Raw genomic sequence first — 14,415 nt, forward strand, 5'->3', positions numbered from 1 at the left:
GTGAAACTAGAGCCTAACGTATGAATATTAAAAGTTTTAGCATAAATTGGAGTTATGAAATTTTCTAAAAATTTGACGAAGTATAAGTTCAAGAGAGGGTTCAAGGAAGGCGAAAGGCATCATTGCCCTTAGAAGCTCCCTAGGCAATTGTCTTAGTTTTATTTGGTAAGTCCATGTGGGCAAGGGGCGTTTTCATAAATATTATTTTTTTAGTTAAATTAAGAAGTGGGTATATTTTATATTATTTCTAATATACAATATAAGGTATTAAAACATTTAAAAAGGTATTTTTTTTGTAATTCATTCTTCAAAAATCAAAATCCCAAAGTCTTCCCCTCTCTATATTTCTTTCTAACTCAAAGAAGAATAAGAAGTGGGAGCTAGGGTTGAGGATTTCATGGTGTTTCTTCTTCAATTTTCGTGGGATTCATGGAGGTTAATGTATGGGGATCCTTTATCCTTGATTCCTCTTCCATTCAAGGAGCCAAATCAAAGTGTTTTGAAAGTTCTTCAAAAACTCAATAAAGTCCTAATTTCAGTTCTAGCATGGGTTCTTGCATTAAATGATTTTTAATGATGATTTATGTTATTATTGATGTTTATTAATGGTTTTAAGAAAGAAAAGTCCATGAACCCATGTCTTTCCAAGTTTCCTAAATTTGGCTTATGAAGTGGGTTGAATGTTTATGACTGAATGATGATGGAAATATGCTTAGGTTGAGTTGAGCAGTTTATTTCTATTATTATCTATGTTTATCTATTGAGAATTGTTGAAGAATTGAGGAATGGTGATTGTGGCTTTGGAAAAGGGTAAATTGAGCTAACTTCATTGTTAATGTAGAATTGGTATATAATTGTGATAGATTGATGTGTGATCCACTTATGGTGGAGGTGTCTACTTATTGAATGTATAATGATTATGGCCTTTAAGGCATTATATGAGGAATTGAAGTGTTGACATGATATCATATATGTGAATGTGATGTAAAGGATTTGAATGAGAATCTAATGAAGTAAAGGTAATAATGTTGTGAATATAAATGTGTTCAGGTGATCCCAAGGTGAGCTTGAATAAAGTATTATTGTATTGTGATTAAAAGTATGTTCTCTCTTAACACCTATGAATGAAGAAGATGGAATGTGAAGTGCCTTATATTGTTGAATGTCATCTCTTGACTTGGTAGACTTAGGTGCTCTTCTTGATAAATGAAAAGCTATGTTGAATATAAATCGATAGGCTATGGCATTCCTTTCATATGTAAGTGACGAAATTTGTTTCTAAGATGGGTAGTGTTTGGTAATTTATGCATATCTTGTTCTCTAGAACTTCGTTTACAATGAATAAATATGATTTGGAACGCTAACTCATATACCTACAACTCTTATTTTATTTAAAACTCTAATTTAACTATTATGAACACGAAATGTGGGACGCAACATAGGGCAAGTTCTGCCTAGATTTCGAAAATTGAAATCCTGTATGATCAGCTGTTAGTGTTTTGAATATATCTTTTTGTACAAAATGTATTTTGTGTTGATTCTTGTTTGTTTTCAACCTTAAGAGATGTAGTTACATTTTTCATGAAGGTTATAAAGTTTAGTTGTGCCGTTTTCCTTTTCAAATCTAGCTTGCGACATGAGAAACCAGGCTGGACAGATTCACTGTTTTGGAGCATAGTTGTATTTGTACATGCTAGGCTTACTTGTGATGCTTACGTCAACATTATTGAGCTAATCGAAGTTAAAGAAGTTATGTAATTGTATTTTTAAGTTTGTGTATACTCGTGAACAAGTTGAGGACCTTGAAACGATTGTTGGTCTACGGTCTGAACTCGCAAAGTTGTGTTGGACTGGTTCTTTGTTAAAGCACTGAGTTTGTGTATAAACTTGTACTTGCACTCTTTTAACTGCGGAAATATTTGAAAGTTGATCTTGGTACCTTGACTACCTCTTGTCACTTTGCATTGTCATGTTGGTATCCTTTAAGACATTAAAGACGCTCATGTAACTAGCCCACTTGTACAGACTGTTTGATCACCTGGCACTTTTGTTGGGACCTTATCCTTCTTGTGGCCGTGACTTTGTCATTCTTGGCATGCCTCTTGTTTCGGATCACTTGACATCTTGACTCTGGATTTTTAGTCCGTCTTATGAATGGAAGCTGTCCATTTTAAGTACGAATTAGAAAGCCATTTTTAATATGGTTCTTGGTTCTCTTGATTATTGGGCTTTGACCCTTCTTGATACCGGGCATCGGGCCTTCTTGATACTTGCTTGTGCTTGGTGTGACGACATGATGTATATATTGGGCGAGTCTTGTTATTGAATCTCTTGGAAATTGGTGCTATGAGCATTCTTGACACTTGGATCTTTAAATGTAGAACTTGATGCCCTTAATGTGAACTCTAGTTACTTGATAGGTTCTACACTGTGTAAGTAGTAGGTATGGGATGCTATCTACACATGGCATGAGTAGCCTTTGAAGGTGCCAAAATGAGTTCCCTAAGTCTATATGACTAAAGTGTGAAGTCCCCTAAATGCATGAATGTGTCCTAAATGACTTTAAAGAAGAATGTTGATTTATTGTCTAAATGATTTGTTGAATGAATAGCTTATGTTAATGAAGTGAGTTACTTAGTATGCTACCTTGAAGCAAGATGGTTCTTGTCTATAGTAGCCTTGAGGAACACTTAGGTGTGTATGAAGAGGTTGTATGGGCGGCCACTTCATGTCACACACAAGGGTAACTTTAGATAAGCGTTCTTGGATGATAAAATGAGTTACATGGTGAAAATGTTGAGTATGTCTATAATGTGGTTAATGTCTTATATGTTGGTTATGTTCTATAATATGTCTAATATGTCAATATTCATGAAATTTTACTAAAATGGCATAGGGCATGACTTTCAACCAAATGTCCTTTTTAGCATGTTTTTGCATGGTTTCCATACTTAGTACTTAATTGTGCTAACCCCTTTCTTTCCCTTTTGACTAAAGTGTAGGGATTTGGAGATGTTGATAATCCATGGTTGATGGATAGGTTTCTAAGGTGTTTTGAAGATGAAGACTTGGTGAGTCCTCATAGATTCGAGGACAATAACCAACATGTTCCTTTATGTCTTGTAGTTTCGTTATAGTTTTGAGTGGGCTTAGTCCCAATGTTGTATTCACGTATTAGATGGTTTTGAGACATCTTGGATAAAGACTAGAAAGTCTTCCGCTTGTTATTTAATGAAAGTATCTTCGTGTGTGAAGAAAGTTTTAAATTCTCCTCTATTTTTTTGTATCGTATGTAATGAATGATCCATGAGGCTTGTATTTGACCTCTTCGAGGTCGAATACGCTGGTTACGACTAGGGGGTGCACTCGGGTCGTGACAGCAAAGTCCAAATGACATGCGTTTGAAAGCATATGTACCATAAGGACATATGAACGTGGTCTTTTCCTGATCCTCTGGCGCAATCAAAATCTAATTATATCTGAAATACCCATCTAAGAAACAATAGTACTCCTGCCTTGCTATTTGGTCAAGCATCTGATCAATGAAGGGAACCGGGTAGTGATCCTTTCGGGTGGCATCATTTAGCTTCCAGTAATCCATACAAATTCTCCAACCAGTGGTTGTTCTAGTAGGAATCAACCCATTTTTCTCTTTCTTTACCACTGTCATACCTCCCTTCTTGGGAACACACTGCACAGGACTTACCCACTTGCTATCAGAAATTGGATACACTATTCCCGTATCTAACCACTTTATTACTTCCTTTTTCACCACTTCTTTCATCAAAGGATTCAGTCTACGTTGGTCTTGTCCACTCGGTTTGTGATCCTCTTCCATATAGATTTTGTGCATACATAACGCCGGACTAATTCCATGAATATCAGCCATCTGCCATCCAATAGCTTTCTTCCTCCACTTTAGGACTCTTAATGCCACAGCAATTTATATTCAGATAATTCTGTAGAAAGTATTACAGGTAAAGTTTCATTAGTGCCCAAATACGCATACCTTAGGTGAGCAGGCAAAGATTTCAATTCCAACTTAGGTGCTTATTCAATTGATGGTCTGGGTGGAGGCCCTAACTCACGATACAATGGCTATATTTTATGCTTAAGTATCTCCATGACTGCCAGATTCAACCAATTTTCTATCTCCTGAGCCTCAGTATCTACATATACATCATGTCCCACTAACACTCTTTCTAAGGGATCCTCGGGTGCAATGAGCTTGATTCTACTGCGAGATCTACAACCGTAATAGAGGACAACTATTCATAGACAAACGGCAATTTCAAGGCGCAGTAAAAATCAAATACTTCAACCTTATCATGTGTCCTCATAGTTAACCGCCCAGTTGCTACATCAATTAATGCGCTCCCCGTAGCCAAGAACAGACGCCCCAGAATGAATGGAACTTTAGGATCAGGCTCAAAGTTTAGGACCACAAAATCCACCGAAAAGATCAAGGAACCCACTTGTACTAACACATCTTCTACTACCCCCTCTGCCTAGAAACGGACCTATCAGCGAGTTGGAGAATGACGGTGGTTGGTATTGGACTACCTAACCCAAGTTTTTTATATAATGATGAAGGCATGAGATTAATGCTAGCACCTAAATCACATAACCCATGGTCATGAACTCTTTGCCCAATTGTATTTTTCACAGTAAACCTACCCGGATCTTTTAACTTCTTAGGTAATCTATTCTGAATTCTAGAGCTGCACTCCTCAGTAAGTGCTACCATTTCATACTCTGTAAGCCTCATCTTGTTAGCCACGATCTCCTTCACGCACTTAGACTACTTTGCAATTCTCTGCAAAATGTCAACCAAAGGTAGGTTGATGTAAACCTGTTTAAGGATAGAGAGAAACTTACCAAAGCATTCGTCTTCATTTTGCTTTGTGAGCTTTTGTGAAAATGGATGCGGTGGTCTCTTTTGAGGAACTAGCTTCTCACATTGGAGGTACTTACCACCTATTCTACTTTCATTTCTTTATTGACTGGCTCAATATCTCTCTTCTTTTGGAGTTAGTTCCTCTAGTTGTAACCCACTTCTAATACTCATCACATTTAGTTACTTAGGATTTGGTTCAGTATCACCGGGCAAACCTCCTTGAGAGCGCAAGTTGAGTGCATTAGCTACTTGCGCAACTTGCTTTCCTAAATCATTTGGGACATTTGGATGTTTATTATGTTCTTATCCTGCTTATCTATCCTAGCATTTACCTTTGTACCGATTTCTGCCATAATCTTTTGGAGTAACTCTTTATTAGTCATTCCCACCTAGGTGCATTCGGATTTACGCCCTGGTTAGGATTTTGGTATTGTTGCCCTGTCTCTTGTGAGAGATATTGGTTAGACCATTGCGCTTGGTTTTGGTTCCCACCCCATGAGAAGTTAGGATGGTTTCTCCAACTAGAATTATAGGAATTACCATAGTTTTGCTGACCTCCACCCCTTTGCACATTTTCCATATAGTTTACGGAATCCAGATTTGCCTCACAAAGTTCAGTTTCATGTGCTCCACTACCACAGACTCCACACCAACTTGTTGTGTGTTGTACAACATTCACCGATGCTTGATTTAGGGACATTTGTTTGAAGTGCATGGTCATGTTATGTTGTATCGCATCCAGTTCTACATTTATTGTGGTGGCTTGATCCACATCTAAGATTCATGCTGCCCTTTGTGTCGTGGTTCTTGGTATTTCTCCTTCATAACCGGGGTTTCCTTCGGAGAGTTTATCTAGGAGATCAAATAGATCTTCAATGTTGTCCATCTGTTGCACTATTAAGAAGTACCTTTGCATTATAATCCAAACCCTCATAGAAAGTGTGAGCAGGTACCTCATTAACCTAGTAGTGATGCGAATAGGCATTTAATAATTGTTTGAATCGACCCCATGCTTGGTACATATTCTCCCCATTTTTCTGTGTGAAGCTCAGTATATCTTTTCTCAGCCGTGAGGTTTTACTTGAAGGAAAAATTTGACTCAAGAACTTTTTTGCTAGATAATCCCATGTAGTGATGGAATTTAGTAGCTCTTGGTCTAACCACTGCCTGGCGGCTCCCAATAATGAGATAGAAAACAACGTCAGGCTCACATAATCTGATGACACGCCATTCGAGATGTATGTGTCACTTATCTCCAAAAATTTCTGAATGTGGATTTGAGGGTCCTCGTGGGGGAGTTCGGTGAATTGCTCCATTGAGTGGTTAAGATGCACCATGTTCTACTTTAGTTTGACTCTATCACCCAGTGATGGTTTCCTTATACTAGATGCCATATTGGCTGTGAGTGGGACTGCCATATCACGGATTGGTCTTGCCAGTTTGATTGGTGGTACCTCTTATTCTTGGTTATTCATGTTTTCTTGGTTGTTCACGTTATCTACATTGTTACCATCCATATTTCCATGGAGATCTAGTCCTGATTTTGGCTGACGTCCTTGGTTTTCCATCTTTCTTCGTAGTCTTATAGCTCTTTTAGGTTCATCGTTGGGTTCGACAAGTTCTCCTTTTCGAGCCAGAATCAAGAATCAAGTACCTGCAATTCACACGAGCTAAGATCAAGTAATTAACACTTCAACAATCATATTGTATACTTAAGAAAATCAAATATAAATTATTTCTAAGTCACCGGTAGCGACACCAAAAACTTGTTGCTCCCCAATGTACACGCCAGTGTACGTGGTTGCTCAAGTAATATAGTTTCTTTTGGAAACAAGTTTTCGTTCCCAAGGGACTTGTGATCAACTTATATTTAGTACTTAATTCCACAATTAAACAAAAGTAATTGTTTAAAAGAGTTGGGTGATTGTTAACTACAATGAATTATTTAATAACTAAAAGTTACTAGTGTGAACGACTTCAAATTGATGTTTCAAGCAAGTAAAAGACAAATCCAGGGCTACAACATGCATTGGATTTCATGAATCATATCTCAGGCAATAAACTAATTTCGATTATCAAGTTACTGATTTACAGGGTTAATTGTATGCGTTGGATCTCTCGACCTGTAGTCACCTACATCGTTGAGCGGAGATAGCAGGCCTAACTGGCGAGCATTTATATTTTATCCTGTTTCATAACCAAGCAAGTTGTTCGTTCGGGCGTCACTCTTGAACACATATCAACTCAATGGATGATCGAGCTTTTTATATTCTTTGGTCTATCTACCCTTTCCTCTCTCGATTTTAAGAATAGACAATAGATTTCTTTCGAAGGTGATCAAACATGAAATACTAAAACAAGAATATAAAAGTAACTTTTAATGATAACCAAGAATTAATTCAAAAAGCCTTCAATATTCAACATTCAATCCATAGCTACAGCCCCTGAACTAGGGCGTTTAGCCATTCATAATATTAGAAAACCACAAAATATAATTGTTCATGTGATTTCCAGAAATAAGAAGAGTTAGAAAATCAAAACTTATTACAAACGTTGAATCTTCCTCGTGCACACCAAAATAATATCGAACTCTCAACAAAATAGCCCTAGGGGACAATTTATAGAAGTTGGGAAAACTAGAGTCAAATTCTACTTCAACTAGGAATCCTATTTTAATCTAATTTTACTGAAAAAGTTGGAACAGACATGGGGCTTCGCGCCAGGCCACTGCCTCTATAGTTGCATAGTGGCGTGCCGCGCCTGGCAGGTTGCTTTGTAATGCTGGCTTTGGCGCTCCGCGCCAGCCAATTTGCCTGGATTTGGCTTCTATAGTTTATTCCTTGGCACTCCACACTTATCAGTGCATGGGGCACTGGTACTTCCAGCCTTAGTCTATTTTCGCACGTCCATGCTTCTCCTTTCTCCAAATCGACTCCAATTTTTTTGAAAGCTCCTGAAACATCTAATCATGTATGTTAATGCACAATCATCACAAGTTACACAAAATCAAGCTAATAGACTCAAGATTATTCTTCAATTCAATTTCATAATGGGCAAATATCGACGACTTTGGCATATAAATATGCCTAAGATCAGGAGTCTAATAGGGTAACAAATATAAACCACCATGCGAGGGGGTGGATTCTAATCTCGGCATGATCATCTAACCTCTCTCATACCTTATCGGGTATGAGACATACGTGTACACATCATGTAGATCCATAACTAGCCCATACCAGAGGCATAAAGAAGGATTCGCTCGAACCAACAATACGATCCTTAACCTACATCGACAAACATAGTTTCAGGCATTTTTCATTTAGACTTATGCCTTATCGGTTAACTGTATAATTTCCTTAACCCCATATGATCATGGAATTTGTCTGAAGTCTCATATTCATAACATTCAAGTACCATACTTCATAGCTTAAGTTTATATAATTATATCGTGACACTAAAATTGATCAATCATAATTCTTCATTCATGTGACACATAGATTATCTCATAAAAATAAAGTTAGAAAATCATAAGATAATATCATAAGGTCTCACATTTGGAATCTTTCATAACTGATTGTTCTAGGGTTCATAACATAAGAATTTCCAAGAAATAATAAAAAAGTTATCAAGAAGTCAGAAAGAAAATCATTAAAGTAGTTCTCAAGATAAAAGTTTCTTCTTTTAATAATCATTCATAATTTCATGTAGAAAATCTTAGCAAACTCATGGTTAAAAGAATTATCAAGAAATTGATATACTTTCATGGAGGGCTCATAGTGTTTCATAAAGATTCAAGCACAATTCAAGAATATAGGTTGGGTTTCATCTTAATTCTAATTCATTCATGGAGGATACTTTGCAACCATGGTAATGTAATTCGTAGGGAAAAAAAGGTGTCCTTACACATGGAGATAGTCTTACATATCTTATATCTAGTGAAAAACTTGATGAAGAACCTTGGAAGATGAACCCTAGTTTTGTGTCTCTTGAAGTTCTTGAGCATAGAAATGTTTGAGAATGAGATGAATTTAATAATGAAAAACTGATTTTGTACATGTTTAAGGTCATTTAGATAACTCCTCAAAGGTTTTAGGACAAAAATACCATCATAAAAAACAAAAATCAGCAAAATTTATTGTTCTGACATATTTGAGTGACAAATTGTTACTTGGATAACGGTCCATCACTTAGGCGTAAAAAATGGCCCAAAAAATGACCCTTCTAGTCATATGTGACGAGCAGTCACAGGTCCTATCACACTAGCAACTTGTAGTGTCTCTGTTAATTCGATCATAACAATTTCTTTTAGAAATAGATTAGCATATGGTTGGAGGCGTTGGAAAGAAGACTCATAGACCTTAAATTTGATATATTATATGCCACCTAACGCTTCATATTTTGAGATATATGGCCATTAGACAATGACCCTTATATGATCTCAGCAAAAAAACTTAATCAGTAGAGAAGCTTTGACTTGACTCGGTATTAGAGGTTTCTTATGACCCTAAACCACATCCGATACACTTTTCACACTTATGAATGGACCATAATATATATGAACAAGTATTGTATCACCAGATCTAAATACCCTAGATTGTGACCAACCGTCAGCTTTCTCGAAACTCTGTGAGCAGTATGTTGGTAGCTTGTTATGTAAGAAGCATGAACTAGATGATGAATGTCAAGCATAGATTGTGACTGCATCATAAGCTTGTTAGTCTAGGTGTGTTCGTGAAATGTGACGAGTTAAGTTGTAAGCCTTGAAAGAGTCTAGGCTTGTTAAGGCGACATGAATGTGCCGATAAGTCAGGTGGCCAAGTAAATGGGTCACGTCTGTCAGGTCGTGCAGCCATGTTTCGACAGGTATGTCAGTCATGGACTATAAACTTTGGGGCTTGATCATGCAAATATCTCGCTATATATGTGCATGTATCAGTTGAGTGTCCTTCCGACATGGATGAACTTGAACCACCCTGAGGGCATTTGTACGTGTCCTTCTGGATAGTCGGACATCGTGAAGACCTAGCCATCTGATGGGTTGTGAAGAATGGTAGGTGAGTCCCTACATGAGGATCATGCTGAAAGAGTAGGTTGGAGCCTACCGGATGAGCAAGCTGGAGCTTGCAAGCAGTTTGTGCCAAACACCCCATTAACGTGAAGAGTGGCCTATACGCAGGCATCTTTAGGAAAGACAGTAGTGTCAATAAAAAGGTGGAGTTAGGCATTGGGTGTGTGAGGGGAACGTCTGCCGAATCATTGATGAGGAGGCATAACGACCAAACTACTATGGTAAAGAAATGAATCAAAGTGGGATTAGCCGAAGCGTCTGAATTGGATGGATATCCAAGTTCGTGCATGAAGGATTTCCAAGAGTAAAAGGTTGATCCAGATACCACATGATGGGAGAATCGTGCACGCGTCGCCATCAACCAAGTTCAGAATTGGGAGAACCATTGGGTCATCGCCATAGACTTGCACCCCAGTATCGAATTGCTATAAAGGGAAAGAACATGTTATGGACGAAAGAATCTTACTCAACGATGAATGTGAACGTCAGCACTTTTATCTATGAAGTACTTGCCAGAAGTACAACCCAAGAAAGTGCAAGGTGCCTATGGGTGCAGAGCACATGATAAGCCAAAGGTGCCATGTTGCAGCGTGAGTGCCAAAGGCTAAGCAGTATGACAAATGGGAAAACGTCAAGTTTGATAAAGGACCATAAGGGTATGGTTGGCATAGATGCCACATCGAAGGATGCCTACTTTCCCTTTTTGGTTAGGTCGAGGTATGTTTGTGTTGCTGAAAGCAAGAGTCTGAAAGGAACGATATCTTCCAGTGGAGTGAAGACACTGTGAGACTGCAGGTTATCCATGAGGGTAGTTCGATTCTAGACCGAGCTAGGGATGTCAAGGAAACGTTTTCAGGGCCTCTCATGCTCTAGTCTTGTTTGCGGTACTAGACAGTTATCATCATGATGTGTACAGTTACTAGGCCGGGTTGAAGGTACTAAGGATGCTCTTCAAGACCTCCAATACTTTAGTCTTGTTTGCGGCGCTAGTAATACTGCAAGTGTATTGCAAGGAAGAACAAGGTTTCTAGACAGTTGAAGGCCATGAGGGTCATGGTGTGGTTGACTTGAGTGTCACCATGATGTTAGTCACCAGAGGGTGCAGGTGTGGAGACACCGTCCAAGTGAACACCGGGAGGTGCAGTGCAGATGTAGTTTGGAAAAAACATGGGAGGAGGAAGTGTGAGGGGAATTACCCTATTTTAAGAGGATCTTGAAAAGGGTTTCATCACATATGGATTGGGAATTATGATGTAAAGTCCCAAGGGGACAAACTTCAGGTCTTCGTTGGTGTCGTATGTCATCGGGACGATGACTGTCTTGGGTGTGTGAGCATGTAACGCCCCAGGAATATGGGAAACTACATTGGCCAGGAAGTCAGCCAAGGAGTGCAGGCAAAGCAGGTCACACATATGTCAGCCATGCAGGCGGCATGCGTTGAAGGAGGCTCTGAAGTAGGATATTTAGGCAAAGGGTCATGGCATGAGGCAACAACCATTTAATATGTTGCATGACATGCCCTTATAGTGCCAAATATGTTTGACAAGGACTTGGGGTGCACCCAAGGGCTTAGCCTGCCGGCGAAGGCCGCGTGCGGCGAGGTATGTGACTGTCGGACGTTCTAGAGCTAGAAGTGGAATTGGGGGATTCCGTGCTATGGGCTTGTTCCTACAATTCCTTGATATATGCTTACCAAATTTGGGGCCAAACAAAGTTCATTTGGATACGTCTTTGACTTAGCCAAGGCTGATGGCAATTTGGTAAATATGCAAAAAGTTTGAAGGCTATAACCCGCTCTACGAGTATGAGAATGGGCTGAAACTTCATGGAGGTATGAAGGAAGTCAAGACGAGTAGCTATAACCAAATGGAACCCAATTTGAAGGTCGGATGATCTATCTATGACCCATTATGATTCTCTGGCAGAATGATGTCTAGACCTGTCACATGGGTCTTATTATTTTAAGCATATATAAGGGGGGTGTACATGGTGACAACCTACTAGCCTCCCCCAGGCAAATTTTCCCCAAGTGTGCTGCCTTGAAGAAGGGCTTCAAGGGCCTGCCTAAGCACTTCAAAGGAGTGTCCTAGGTACCCATCTGAGTTAGGGAAGCTCTATCGGTTGCATGCAACTCGGAAGTCGATGTTGGGCGTCCCGACAGCCATAGGGGTTTGCTATACCAAATGTTGGGCCCTCCGGGCTGTTCTTCTTGTGTGAAAAGACCTCCTAGCTGATTGAGCAATCGAGGGACTCACTCAAGAGCCTCATGAGCTAACTTGTGAGCTTACCAAAGGTTCAACCAAGCGAGCAAGGGTTCGTAGGCCTAGACGTTCAGCCGTGGGGCGACGTTGTATTGTGAAGCTTGTATGCATGATGTGTGGGCTATGTTGGGCTATGCCCTACAATAAATGATGTCACGGTAAGGAAGACGCACATGGCTAAGGATAAGGGTGGAACGCTACCCTACTCAGGCGAAACGACAAGCCAAGTGTAAGCGCATGAGGTGACTGACAAGCTTAAGGATAGGATTGTGCAAGCGAAAGTGATGCTTAGGTCCCGACATGGCATATATATGTCCATAGCCAAACCCCAGGGCGCACATGGTTGTGATCCAACATGTATGGGTGTGCCATATGAGTCGAATACATGTCAAGCTGATAGCCAGACATGAGACAGACAGAACAATGAGGGGACCTATGGGGTGAACCTCGCTACAGGTACAAGGATCGTACTAAGGCAACTGGGAGAAGTTGAAAAGCTAGCCCTAAGCTATGGGGAGATTTGGGTGCCGCATGGGTAAATTATGTGCCGCTGACGCAGTGAAAATTTGCCTATGGCAAGTACCTTTGCATTATAGCTCTTCACACGTTTTCGCTAACGCTTGTCCACCTGTTGCACTATTAAGAAGTACCTTTGCATTATAATCCAAACCCTCATAGAAAGTGTGACCAGGTACCTCATTAGCCTGGTAGTGATGTGGACAAGCATTTAACAATTGTTTGAATTGACCCCATGCTTCGTACATATTCTCCCCATTTTTCTATGTGAAGCTCAGTATTTCTTTCCTCAACCGTGAGGTTTTACTTGAACAAAAAAGTCGACTCAAGAACTTTTTTGCTAGATAATCCCATGTAGTGATGGAATTTGGTAGATCTTGGTCTAACCACTGCCTAGCGGCTCCGAATAACGAGATAGGAAACAAGCCTCACATAATCTGATGACATGCCATTCGAGATGTATGTATCACTTATCTCCAAAAATTTCCGAATGTGGATTTGAGGGTCCTCGTGGGGGAGTTTGGTGAATTACCCCATTGGGTAGATAAGATGTACCATTTTCTACTTTAATTTGAATCTGCCACCCGGTGGTGGTTTCCTTATACTAGACGCCACATTGGCTATGAGTGGGATTGCCACGTCATGGATTGGTCTTGCCGGTATGATTAGGGGTACCTCTTGTTCTTGGTTATTCATGTTTTGTTGGTTGTTCATGTTGTCTTCTCTGTTACCCTTCATATTTCCAAGGATATCTAGTTCTAATTTCGGCTAATGTCCTTGGTTTGCCAGCTTTCTTCGTAGTTTTAAAGCTCTTTCAGGTTCGTCATCAGGTTTGAAAAGTTTTCCTTTCTGAGCTAGAATTAAGAATCAAGTACCTGCAATTCACACGAGCTACGATCAAGTTATTAACACTTGAAAATCATAAAAATATAAATCAATTTCTAAATCCCCTGCAGCGGCGCCAAACACTTGTTGCTCCCCAATAAACACGCAAGTGTACGTGGTCGCTCAAGTAATATAGTTTCTTTTAGAAACAAGTTTTCGTTCCCAAGGGAATTGTGATCAACTTATATTTTGTACTTAATTCCACAATTAAACAAAAGTAACTGTTTAAAAGAGTTGGGTAATTGTTAACTACTACTACAAATTATTTAATAACTAAAAGTAACTAGTGTGAACGACTTCAAATTGATGTTTCAAGCAAGTAAAAGACAATTCCAAAGCTGCAGAAACATCGTTGAACGGAGATAGCCGCCCTAACTAGTGACCATTTATATTTCATCATGTTTCGTAACCAAGAAAGGTATTCGTTCGGGTGTCACTCTTGAACACACATCAACTCAATGGATGATCGAGCTTTCTATATTCTTTAGTCTATCTACCCTTTCCTTTGTCGATGACTTTGGCATATAAATATGCCTAAGATCAAGAGTCTAATAGGGTAAAAAATATAAACCACCATGCGAGGGCATGAAGTTTAATCTCGGCATGATCAACTAATATCTCTCATACTTTATCGGGCATGAGACATACGTGTACACATTATGTAGATCCATAACTAGCCCTTACCAGGGGCATAAAGAAGGATTCACTCGAACGAACGGTACGATCCTTAACCTACATCGACAAACATAGTTTCAAGCATTCTTCATTTAGACTTATGCCTTATCGGT

General features: G+C 39.3%; 1 non-coding gene across 1 annotated transcript; it reads left to right on the plus strand.

Moving 5' to 3' along the window:
- Positions 1-12,931: 12,931 nt before the first annotated feature.
- Positions 12,932-13,038, plus strand: LOC125878108 (small nucleolar RNA R71). The gene has a single exon (XR_007447721.1). It is a non-coding gene; the product is annotated as a small nucleolar RNA R71 (small nucleolar RNA).
- The last annotated feature ends 1,377 nt before the right edge of the window (positions 13,039-14,415 follow it).

This window comes from Solanum stenotomum, chromosome 9 (assembly GCF_019186545.1).
Source record: "Solanum stenotomum isolate F172 chromosome 9, ASM1918654v1, whole genome shotgun sequence".
Classification (NCBI taxonomy): Eukaryota; Viridiplantae; Streptophyta; class Magnoliopsida; order Solanales; family Solanaceae; genus Solanum; species Solanum stenotomum.